General features: G+C 41.0%; 1 long non-coding RNA gene across 1 annotated transcript in view; it reads right to left on the reverse strand.

Annotated features, from left to right (window-relative positions):
- Window positions 1-10,864: 10,864 nt before the first annotated feature.
- Window positions 10,865-13,074, reverse strand: part of LOC307083141 — a 29,699-nt gene continuing 27,489 nt past the window's right edge. Inside the window, exon 3 of the long non-coding RNA XR_013812273.1 lies at window positions 10,865-10,948. This is a non-coding gene — a long non-coding RNA (uncharacterized lncRNA). The remainder of the gene's footprint in view (window positions 10,949-13,074) is intronic.

Genomic DNA, 13,074 nt, shown 5'->3' on the forward strand with positions numbered 1-13,074 from the left:
TCGAATCTGTGCATTCCCGGCGCAGGCTGCCCGTCTCACAGACAGTGAGCGATTATGCGAGAGATGAGAATTGCGAGAATTACAGAGAAAAAAGTCAGATAAGAGTGAATAATACAGCGGGAGAAGAGTGAGAAAGACAGCGGGAGAAGAGTGAGAAAGACAGCGGGAGAAGAAAGAGAAAGACAGCGGGAGAAGAGTAGGAGTAATTAATACAGCAGGAGAAGAGTGAGAAAGACAGCGGGAGAAGAGTTAAAAAGACAGCGGGAGAAGAGTGAGAAAGACAGTGGGAGAAGAGTGAGAAAGACAGCGGGAGAAGAGTGAAAAAGACAGCGAGATAGACAGAGTGAGCCGGAGTCAGAAAAATAACTACACATGGCGCTCTCTAAGAAGAGAAAAGCGGACAGCGAAAACAGAGTTTTCAACCCAGAATGGACAGACTCATTCTTCCCACTGGAAACACAAAACCAGTCTGTCTCATATGCTCAGAGACAAGTGGCAACGTGAAACGCCACTATGAGACAAAGCACAAAGTTTTTCACTAGACATACCCACTCAAGTCTGAACTGCGGTCACAAAAAAGAAGCAGTCTCAGAGCCCAATATGAACAATCCACCCGGATCCTGACCCATTCATTTACTGCCCAACAACGTGCTAATGAATGTTCCCTCAGAGTCACTTGGATTTTGGGTCAACACAAAAAGCCATTTACTGATGGAGGGGTTGTCAAGGAGTGCATGAGTGCAGTAGCTGAAACCTTACTTGAGGGGAAACAAAAAGAAGAGCTTTGTGACAAAATAAAGCAAATACCCATGTCAGCATCATCAGCCACAAAGAAAAGTGAAATGTTAACCCAGGATGTGCTAGCCCAGCTGGATGAAGCCATTCATAAGGTACCATGTGTAGGCTTAGCTGTAGATGAGTCCACTGATGTGTCTGACAATGCTCAGCTGTTAATTTATGTACGGTTCTTCAACCAAGAAAAGAAAGAGTTCTGTGAAGATGTGTTAGGTGTAACTCCCCTTAGGACCAGTACAAGAGGAGAGGACATCTACCTGGCCATTAAGGAGATGTTAACAATGCGAGGAATAGGGCCAAAACAAGTGGTTTCAATAACCACAGATGGAGCCCCTGCCATGATAAGGAGAGAGAAAGGAGCTGTGGCAAGAATGAAAGAGGACAATCCTGAGCTCATCTCTTACCACTGTATAATACACCAATCTGTCCTGTGCTCCACCCTGTCAGATGAGCATCCTGAAGTGATGAACAAAATGATGAAGATGATAAATTTTCTCAGGGCATCCTCTTCCTATCAGCATCGTATGCTCAGGGAATTCCTCAGAGAAGTTGATGCAAACGCTGATGATCTGTTGCTGCACATCAACGTGAGATGGCTTAGCAAAGGCAGCGTGTTAGAGCGCTTTTGGTCCATCAGAAGGGAAGTAGCAGTTTTCTTGGAAGAGCTCAGAAGTCAGAAGGGAACAGAGTTTTCCTCTTTTTAAAAGATCAGAAAAGGATGGATAATTTGGCCTTTTTGGTTGATATCACTTCACACCTTAATGAACTTAATTTGAAGCTACAGGGCAAGGACAATACAATTTGTGAACTGATGACAGCTGTCCGCTCCTTTCAGAGGAAACTAGAGGTGTTCAAGGAAGACCTGCAGGGAGACTGTGCACACTTCCCAGCAGTGCAGGAACAGGTTCAGGGACAGAGACATGTGTCTTATTTTGGTGACTTTGTCGATAAACTGATTGTAAACTTCTCCAAACGTTTTGACAGCTTCCATTTTGGACAGCAGCTCACCTTGTTCATTCAGAACCCATTTCTAATAACAGATGTCAGTGGGTTCTCAAAGGAAGTCACACAGCACTTCAAATGGGCAAATGCTGGGCCTCTCCAGATGCAACTGATTGATCTCCAAGCAGATGTGGCGCTGAAAGAGCAGTTTGGAATAACTGACCCCGCCACTTTCTGGCTCCAAATGGTCTCTGAGACAGCTTTCCCAGGTCTGAGGAAAGTAGCCCTGTACACATTGACCATGCTTGGCTCCACATACAGCTGCGAGGCAGCTTTCTCTGCAATGAACATAATTAAAAGTAAATATCGATCCAGGCTCACCAATGAGCACCTGCACATGTGCATGAGAATGGCCCTGACATCATTCCAGCCTAGATTTAAACTCCTGGCAGGACAAGCTAGAGCTCAGTTCTCTCACTGAACAACAGAAAGTGGGGGGCGGGGGGTGCATAAAAGAGGGAAAGAAAGAGAAGCTAAAACTGTTCAATTGTGTTGAGATATCTGTTTTTGAAATTGGTTGAGACTGTTAAAACGTTCAAAAAGAAAAAGGGGAAACTCAAGCTGCTGCTATACTTTATTTAATTTTTAAAAAATAAAGTATATATTTTATCTTTATTTTAAGATTATTATTATATTTATGTTCACCATTTTGATTTTAAATGCAGCCCTTCTTTTACTTGAAGAGATTAGTTTCAGTTGAGTCAGTGTATAAGTGACAATTGATATAAAAGTGTAAAAGTGACAATAAATATTGTCGAAATGTTTTTGAATTGTTCTTCCTATATTGATCTGTCAGTTGTTGATTACATGCAGACGTTGATACAACTACTAGGCTACTTCAATATATATATCACACTGAATCATAACGCAAGTTAGACATAATGATCCGGACCTTTGCTTGAGGACATTTTCTCTAACTGGACCTATTTGAATTTTAGTTGAATACCCCTGCCCTAGAGTATCTGTGGTATAAAGGCTGCGAAGAATTTCGAATTATAAATATGTACAATGTATCCTTTAAAAACCTCCATGGAACAGATGGCCAATGTGAATAATAGATACGTGTGGACCGCTGAAGAGGTAAAACTTTTCCTTGCTCTCATGGAAAAAAAAAACATTACAGCTATTTTAGATGGAAAACAACGCAATTCCACTATATATCAGGACCTAAGAGAGGATGTTATCAAAAGGATACGACAAGCCCTGGAATGTGTGTAGTTTTCCGCTCCAACCACTTGATGGAAACGCACCTAATTCAAATGTATTTTTTGCGAAACTATCTAAAGATTTGCATCACCTTTTAAATGGAAACATGACTAATGTGTTGTGTGGTGTGAGTGACACCGACCAAAAATCCCACGATGCATTCCGATGTACAAGCCCTATAGTCTCTGTGTGGACATTCAAAATGTTAGAGCTGTGTGATATGTGACAAAATGCCATATAAATCATGCGGTTCACCAACAAGACTATTAATTAGGTTTGACTCTAGCTACTGCACAGTAACTAGAGCCAACCCACACCAAAAAGACAAACACACACAAACACATACACAGGAGTCACAAAGTGGAGGACTCAAGGTCTCCCCCCCATACTCGTAGAACCAGAACTCAGAACTATATCTCCCAGAGAGGTAGAGAGAGGGCTCCCTCATCTCACTCTCTCCTGCTGAAAGAGGAGCTTCCATGCAGAGTCAGCCATGGGCCAAGCAGTAGCAGATTGCAATTTGATGCGTGCAATAACATCAACACCTTATGCAATCAGTCATCTTCCTCTGCTGCCATACGCAAACACCCGTGGCAGCTCGGGCAGCACAGAAAGGGTTCCGTCTTGGTATAAATAGATGTTGAGCACAGATATAAGCATATGGAAACACTGTGAACGATGACGCCAATACTGAACTCCTTCCTTCCTTGTTGTGTTGCTGTTGGGTTTTGAAAGGCACAGTTCATTGTCATGGAGTACTCACGAACTGAAAACAATTTACCCCCGAACCAATTCAAACTGGAGGGTGCATTAGGGCTGTCAAATTGACATTCAAAATTGTAATATCCTTTGAGTAGAAAATTAGCATTGAATATTTGGAATTCCAAAATGATCTAAAGTGGACACTGAATATTTAGTCACCGACTGGTGGCAAAAAAAATGAAACAACAATAATGAAATAAGCATAGGATACAGCTGATCCTATGCTTTTTTTGATTTTGTTTTCTACTTTTAGTCATGTGGTAGATTAGTCTACTTAAAACACAAATGTTAACTGTTTGTATGTATTTATTTGAATATACTCAAATCAGCTATTTTTCAACGACAATATTCAAATTCAACACACACTCACCAACCACACTCAAATGCACACATACACCATTGTTCCCTAAGAGAGCCATCTGGGGACATTTTCCAGCCCAGTCTGACATCTGGTCAGCCTAAAGTGACGCTGCTCTTCCCTGCTGTGACACTTATTCTGCCTAGCTTACATAACCGCACAATGCCCCTCACCCATGTCCGATGTCCGAATGCCACAACCTTATTCTTACATTCGGAGAATATTTTTTCTCTTTTAAGGTGCCGTCTACCATCACGTTGAATCCATCTTCCGGTCTGATCTTTGACCTCCGCAACTTGTGAGCTTTACGTCGAGTCAACAAGTCAACTCAATCTCGACTCAGTCTCGAGTGACCCAGCGGTCGCTCGCGACTGAGTGTTCGGGAGGGCTGGACAGGGGCTTCACTCCCTAAGCTGTAATCTGCTCCCTGGCCCTTGGCCCGTTAATGTGGAGTGATTTGACATTGTGTAAGCCGCCGCGGTCGCTAACAGGGACGTAGGGAGGCGGGGGGGGCTGGTTGAGCGCGTTCAGGAGGGAGGGGGTAATGGGTGGAAAAACTAATGGCGGTTAATGTTGCGCGACAGTGTTATTAAACAGTACTGTAAACTAGGATAGCTAATGCTAGCAACGCAGGTTTTTTTAGTGGGAGGGTCTAATTTGGTGGAAGTAAGAAAGGCAGAGGAGAAGAGGTAAAAGTACGTGATAGGATGTTGCAATGAATATGAAGATGAGAAGCAAAGTTGTTGGGGAAAAGATTCTGAACACGAATCCCTCCCAAAATGTCAGACAACATTATACTCCAGTTGGTTGTTGTACTCCAAACTTCTGAGAGATTTGATTAGAGAAGGTACAAGGAGAATCCAAACATGATAGGAACTGACAGATCCACCTAAGTAGATCAACTGTTGTTCTGCTGTTTATTTATATATTTAATGGTTTTATCCCTTTAGGGACAGGGGGAATACATTGACAACGCTGTTACTTTGACCACCTTGTTACCTTAAGAACAAGGCTAAAGTGTAAATTGTTGTGGAAACCACCAAAGATGTTTTTATTTTATACTGGTGGATCAGAATGTGTTCAATATTGCACACCAGACACCAATAGAGCTGTCTTATGAGAAATACTGAAAAAGAAAAACGGAAAATGTATTTCATTAACTGCACCACAATAATCACACACAGATTAAACACAATATGTGTTTTTATGTAGCTCTGGGTTGGAGACAACAACGCTTTAAACAGTCAGAGTCAACAGTTTAAAGCTTGCTGTTTCTCATGCTATGCCTGACAACATTTAATGGTAATACAAATACATGAAACAATACAGAAATGTAGGATTAACCCTAAAGGAATTGCCGCGGTGTAATTCCACATTAACCAATGTTTTGTTTATGCCTTCAGCTACAGATAGCAACAATTAAACATACGCAGGAAGTTTACAAAGTCTTAGTCTAACTGATAAAAACAGAGACATCTCTACATTTCATAACATTGCATTACATTTATTGAGCAGAAATAACAATGAAGATATAAACCAAAAAGTGAAAGAATCATTTGCGATTATATATATAATTCACCAAATCTCTACTGTGGGGCAGCTCCCTGATTCCCACACAGATGGCTTTGAAGACGATTGGTAACAGACAGTCACAGCAACACAACTCTTACTGAAGCAAGGTCCATAAAACAATGTTAGATCAGCCAGCAAAAGAAACAAAAAACGAAAAACATATTATTTTTTATTTCACAAAGAGGCCTCTCTGTGTGTGTGTGTGTGTGTGTGTGTGTGTGTGTGTGTGTGTGTTTGTGTGTGTGTGTTTCTCCCCGGTGACTAAGCTTTGATGTGTATTGAACCAGGTTGGGAAAATCTACTTCTTCTTTGTATTTATTTGTTCTGTTGTATTAGTCACCTTCATTCACTGATTCCAGTCAGAGAGTGACTCGGGCGTTAAGAGTTCACTGTACACCACCCACCACTCATACGAAGGGATGATTGGAAAGACCATAGGGAGGGTGAGAGAGGGAGAGGGAGGGGGGGAGGAAGAGAGTGAAGAGGAGAGGGAGGGGATGGATAGAGGGCGGGTTTGAGGAGGAGAGGGAGGTAGCTAGGGAGGGAGGAGAGGGAGGTAGCTAGGGAGGGAGGAGAGGGAGGTAGCTAGGGAGGGAGGAGAGGGAGGTAGCTAGGGAGGGAGGAGAGGGAGGTAGCTAGGGAGGGAGGAGAGGGAGGAGGGAGGGAGGGAGGAGAGGGAGGAGGGAGGGAGGAGAGGTTGAGATAGAGGAGGGGAGGGATGGAGAGAGAGAGAGACACTTGTCACAGATATGCTGATGCTGATATCTTTCTGTTGTGGATTATGTGTATCTGCTGGACAGTCCGACAGATTGATGTGTGTGTGTGTGCGTGCGTGCGTACGTGTGTGTGTGTGTGTGTGTGTGCTAGTGTGCACGCATTACAGCTAGGTACAGATAGGTAGTTAAGAAGACAGACAGAAGGATAGATGTATTGAAAGATAAGATAAGGTTAATAGAATGATAGAAAGCTAGGTCGATAAGTCAGTCTTCATATAATGATATTTGCCCTAAATTATTTAATCAAGCTTTTTACAGCTGGTCAGTAGAAACATTTTATGTGAGCTATAATATTAGCTTATATCCTATTAACCTCTATTCTATGAGCTTCCATCCTATGATCTTCTATTCTATAAACTGCCATTCTATAATCTCCTATTCTATTCTATTCCATGATCTTTTATTCTATGAGCTTCTATCCTACGAGCTTCAGTTCAATCAGCCATCAGCAGCCCATCATCAGGGCCGGTTATGACACTGTGCTGGACACAGGCTGAGTGACAAGGAGGAAGGCCAGGAAAAGGAGGAGGAGGAGGAGGAGGAGGAGAATGAGGAGGAGGATAAAGAGTAGGAGGAGGAGGAGGACGGGATGCACGGTTGCTGCTGGTGAGTCACTCATTTTGAGGTCACTTGCACCACAGGAACCATCTGCTTTCCACCCACAGCCAACTGGAGAGCGGCTTTGGGTCGTTTCTTCACGGTCGTCGGCAATAAAAGGAACACGGACGCACACGGCATGTCCTTTAGCACCGTGCTGTCGCCAGCTCAAATGGCACTCTGGATATGGGCTGAATTTTTACGAAGCATTGATTGAAGGATGGACGGACAAAAAAGCTATCTCTAAAGCAGTGCGATGTATAATTTATGTTTTTTATTAAATCCCCCTAGTGCACCTAAAATATTTGATCAAAAGGGAAGGGAAATATATTGAAAACTGTGTGTTCTGTTTGTGCTCAATTGCGTGTGTGTGTGTTAGAGATAGACCAAAATAATCCCTGCTATTAATTAAGGGACTGTACTGGAGGAGGCAGATGGCGAGAGACTGATTTAATGTTCAATACCACTACTCCTTTTATGAGACAAACGTCACTAATAAACCCAATGAGCATTAATCCTCTCTATCCCTCTGCATCTGGACAGTTTTAAAGCTGTGTAACTAAACTTCCTGCCTTAGATTTAAATAGTATTTTAAGCTTATAACCCATGGAAGGCAACACATAAATAATGTTTTTCATCTAAAGTTTAACTCCATGCAGAGATAGAGAGAGATGTAAGAGAGGGAGAAACAGGGAGAGGGAGAGGGAGAGCGAGAGAGAGAGAGAGAGGACGAGAGAGAGAGAGAGAGGAGAGGGAGAAAGAGAGAGAGAGTACATCCTAATTGTTTATTGTTATTGATATCGGGAAAAACATAAGGAAGGAGAGTAGAAGCAGCAGCGACAGTATTAGCAAGAGGATCTTCTCCTGCTGCACTGAAGTGCTTCCAGTGAGCATGTTACATCAACACAGATCCCACACGGGTACTAAGATAACTAATGGCACGACAATGCTCACCTGTACACAATCCTGACAACCATGTTGTTGATGTATTGTCTCACTTTGGACAAATGATGCAATGGGTCGTATGCTTATTATTTTGTGTGGGTTGTTTTTAAAAACGTATTAATAATATTGTTTGTGGTCATTCTTATTTCATGTCCGAGGCTAATAAAGTACAGCTTCTACGTTACTTCACATGGATCCCAGTTTGTTTATTTTTTATCTCTTTATATAGCAAGTCTGCTTGTGGGCAAGTGCTTCTTTGGAAACTCGATACATGTGTGAAAGATTGTACAATATCAATATAGCTGGAGTACAAGACTTAAAATATGATATTGCAAAATAGCAAAATAATAACATGTAGGAATGCTGCCTGGACGTCAGCGGCTATAGGATCCGCTCAGAGTCCGACTTGGTTACGGCAGAGCTTTAATGCAGCCTCAATGTTTCCGAAGACACACAGCTTCCATAGCATGAGAGTAGGCCTAATTTCAATTTTGATTGAAAGTATTTTTGATGAAGTTGAACTGCAGGACTAGCCCTATTCACCCGAACAGAAACCACACAGGCGCTGCTGTGGGGCCGGGTCTCCATAAAAGAAAAGAAACATTGCAACCTGTTCTATTCGTGTTTATCAATTACTAACCAATTACTATTAGCAGGTAGAGGTTTTTGGTATATTTTGTACTGAAATAGCTGCTAAATATGTTTATGTTTTATTTCTAAAACGATTAATGCTTGCAGCAACCTCATATATTTATAGCCGTAACTGAGTAACTGGAGCACCACCATGAAAAAACGAAATCCCAGGGAGAACCCTACAACATTTATTAAATATTATTATTATTATTATTATTATTATTATTATTATTATTATTATTATTATTATTATTATTATTATTATTAATACCAAAACCAGTCAGTTTGCCGTCCCTACTGTTGGGCTTGCTGTAACTCGCATAGGATGGAAGGGGTGAAAGTGCTACCAAATTAATTTAATAATGTTTTAAAACCCTAATACCCGAATGAAGGATAATTTGTCCCATGTCATCCCATGTTTGGCCAGGTGGGTGTGATGATGTCTACAGTCACCTCGACTGAAGCATTGAAGTGACTTGTTCTCAGACAGGGGGATGTCCCCGAACCCTTTCATATTCTTTATTCTATCCCCTAGCATTTTGACATTGACAGATTCTGGGAATCGTATGCAGCAGATCTGGCACCAAATAGATAAGGTTGTGGTTGATTATAGACAACTGCATAACCAAGTGAGTAAAGAGTAAAAAGAGTGATTAATGTCAGAAATTGGCAAAGAATTAATATAAGATTTGGTACCAGGGAGGACAAATGAGTAGGTAGACAAATATGATGGTCAGAGCATGGCACATAAACTGCAACTCCGGAAAGGAAATGTTTTTTGAGATAGGGGTAGTTTTAGTAAATTTTAAGTTTAGTTATAGAACAGACAAGCAGTTTCGAGAATAAAGTCAAATCAGCTCAAGCTAGTAGTGTGCCTTGTCTCTGAATCGCACAGAACAGCAACAGAAAGTTGATCATGTTCCTTACAGTTGGCCACATCTGTCGTTAGCTGGCAAAAAGGGTTTACTTTGGAATCACTGGGCAGCTTCACGGGATGGTTAGAGCCTGATGTGCAGGCAGAGATAAAAACCAGTGTTTTGATACCATATTACAGCCAGGCATTGTTGATCCGTGTTCTGACTCTCCATGCAATACACCATTTTTACCAGCAGTGAGACCATAGAAGACGCAGGGATTTGCTCAGGATCTGAGTGTATAATAATACAGTTCACCAAGCGCGCTCGTAAAGTCTGAACCATGTACAAGCTTTATTGACTCTTGCTGCTGACTCCTTTCAATTTAGATTTTGAGCACCTTGTGAACCACAATCACAACATTGGCTGTGCACAATGCGTCCCTGCCGATGGCTTTCGGTAGGGTCCTAAAATGGGTCATTGTAATGCTAACGAATTGTAATGATTGATAATTGACTTTAGATTGGAAATGTCTAACTGTGTCTAATAATAATAATATGTCTAACTTCATAAAGAAACGCACATCTTATTGATATAGATCGATTCCTCAATTTGAATCGGACGCTTGACTGTGGTGGAAAATAAAGCTTGGTAAAGGGTGAATTAGGTTCATGTGTTGACTTGGTGAACATGCTATGAGTTGCCATTGTCTTTGTCATAGTATGTAATCTCGGTGATAGAATGTTTTAGCAGCTCTTTCAATTAAATTTGTGTAATTGTGTTTTGCATACTTCTATTACACAGGAATCACAGTTAGCACAACTTAAGAATGTGAAACACCAGATTTATCTGCACTGATTAGTCTGCACTGGACAAAAAAGTATGCATTACAGCATTGAATTGATATTGTAGATATTGTGTGTGTGTGTGTGTGTGTGTGTGTGTGTGTGTGTGTGTGTGTGTGTGTGTGTGTGTGTGTTTGTGTGTGTGTGTGTGTGTGTGTGTGTGTGGGTGATGGGGGGGTGGGTCATGTGTTGTGTGAACACCACAAAAAGTATCAATGTACAAGGCAGTGGGAATAGCGTTGTGACACCAACATGTATTGTTTGCATAGGAAATAAAAAAATAACAATATGTGGGTTTAAGTCTATGTTTTCATCGAAGAATAATTGTTGATGTTGACAGCGTACATTTGTCTAAGCTTGTTTAGGGGGCCTGTGTGTTAGGTTTATATGTAAACTTGTTTATGTATGTTTACGTATTGATGTTGCACGTGAGTGTACATGTTTGGAGATACATGGCTTGATTCCAAGAGACGATGAAGAGAATAGAAGAAAAGAGTGGACAAGAGTCCAGAAGACTTACGTCTGTGTCCGGCCCCTTGTCGGCCCCTGGGCACGAGAAGGTGACAAACTCATGGCAGCGTTTGTGAACCACAAAACAGCACACTAAGGGAGAGAGAGAAAGAGCGAGTCAAAGAGAGAAAGAGAGAGACAGAGTGACATTTAATTAAAGTGAGTAACTTGACCTGATCTTATGTTATGCAAACATATCTCATTGTTAATCAGACATGTCATTAAACAGTTCATGTATAACCTACTCAAGTTGTACAATTAGCTATAGTTGCATCGTGACAACCTCATGACAATCTATTTTTGCGATCTCAGTAAAGTACCGACACAAACCACAGCCAGTTTACTTAAGTAAACATTTATGTTTCACGTGCACGTGTTTAGTAAAAGCCCTTCTCCAGATGTTTGTAAAGGACATCACAACTCCCTCAGCAAAAGGCTCAAATTGTCTCACCAAGAGTCAGACATTGTCATTCTCCAATGTTTAATGTATTGTTAACCCACTACCCAATCACTGCTTTCACTGCTGGCATTTAGTTTCCAACCTTTGGTTACCAGAATAAACACGTATTATATATATTGATTCTATTTATATGATATGACTACACATCCACAAAAAGAAATAGCGCGATTGGTGACAGATTACATGAGTAATACAGTATGCTCAACCTTCTGTTGAGGAGTGATTAAGAGTAAATGTTCTCTCGATGGCTTCACCTTCTTAAATCGATCGAAGGGCCAGATCTCAGCAAACAGCTGGTGGTTGGACACGTGATCGACACCAGAAGTGGCGGGAGGGAGATGACGTCAGACCGAAAGCTGACTAATCCTAATTGTGATTAATCACTGTTTTTAATCTCTGTATCTTCATCCTCCCAATGAGAACACTCTCGCTCTTTCTCTCTCTCTCTCTCTCTCTCTCTCTCTCTCTCTCTCTCTCTCTCTCACTCTCTCTCTCTCTCTCTCTCTCTCTCTCTCTGTCATCATTACTAATGTATGTTCTTTCTCCTGTATATCTCTTTTATCTCTTTTTGAGTGCTGTTATCATCTACATCGGGAACCCTTACCACCATTATCATTATCTGATGCATAATGGCCTCTCCCGTATAGCCTTAATCCTAATCTTGTTCTAATACTAGTTAAATCAGATTGCTGTGTGTGTCTGTCTGTCTGCGAGCGTGCATGTGTGTATTTGTGTGTGTGGTTGTGTGTGTTTGTGTGTGTGTGTTTTCGCACATGTGTTTTCCTGTGTGTGTGTGTGTGTGTGTGTGTTTGTGTGTGGGGGGGGGGGGGCGGGGATGTTTCAGAGATGGATATCTCCAAGTCAGGATGTAGCACTGAGCAGAGTGCGACCTGAACTCCTCTCGCTCACTCAAAATGGTAAACGTGTTGATTCTGATGTGTGTGCTTTACAGAAAAGGCCAAGCAATATTGAAAGTTCAAGTGTTGATTGAACTCTGATAAAGAATTGCCAACAGCTCTACTTGTCTTTGGTATGTACAAGCAGGTATGTACACACAGGTATCAATAATATAAGCATGTTTTACATACAGAGGAAGTTTTTGGTTACAACACACATACTTGAATATATATTTATGAGTTAATGATGATTAGGGAGTGAGTGACTGATTCACATCAAGTTCAGTTGCATTAAAAAACAATAAAAAGACTCATGAAAATAACACAAAATAATGTTCAGATGGTCTCTCGTAAATGAATTGGATGCCTTGTGTTGCATACTTAACTGTTCCTTTACATCTCGAAAAAGATTTCATCCGATAAACTCTCAATAGAACAATTTCTGGATATTTGGTAACTGGTACTTCATCAATTAATGAATATTATTGTTTATAAGTGCTACTAGGATTAAGGGTTAGACTGGATACCAACAAACCGCCTGAAGTGGTAACGCATTAGAATATGACATTGTGATGTTTTAGCAAAAATTATGATGTCCACAATATGTGTTTTAAGTTGAATTTGGAAAACTAGTTTTAATCTGCTATCATACTTATATTATGTATTGCGATTAGTAGCCAGAGCTGGAATTCCCTCGAGAAATAATTCTTGTTTCCTGGACAAGTATATTTAAAGAAAATTCTTATTTTGCTACAGTTTATTTGTTAACACAACACAAACCTACACTTAGTTGGTTTGTTTTGCAATGAGCAAGAGGATGACACATGGGTGTAAAAAAAGCAAAACAGCCTGTATTGAGTGAG

The sequence above is a fragment of the Pollachius pollachius genome, assembly GCF_949987615.1.
Source record: "Pollachius pollachius genome assembly, chromosome: 11".
Taxonomy (NCBI): Eukaryota; Metazoa; Chordata; class Actinopteri; order Gadiformes; family Gadidae; genus Pollachius; species Pollachius pollachius.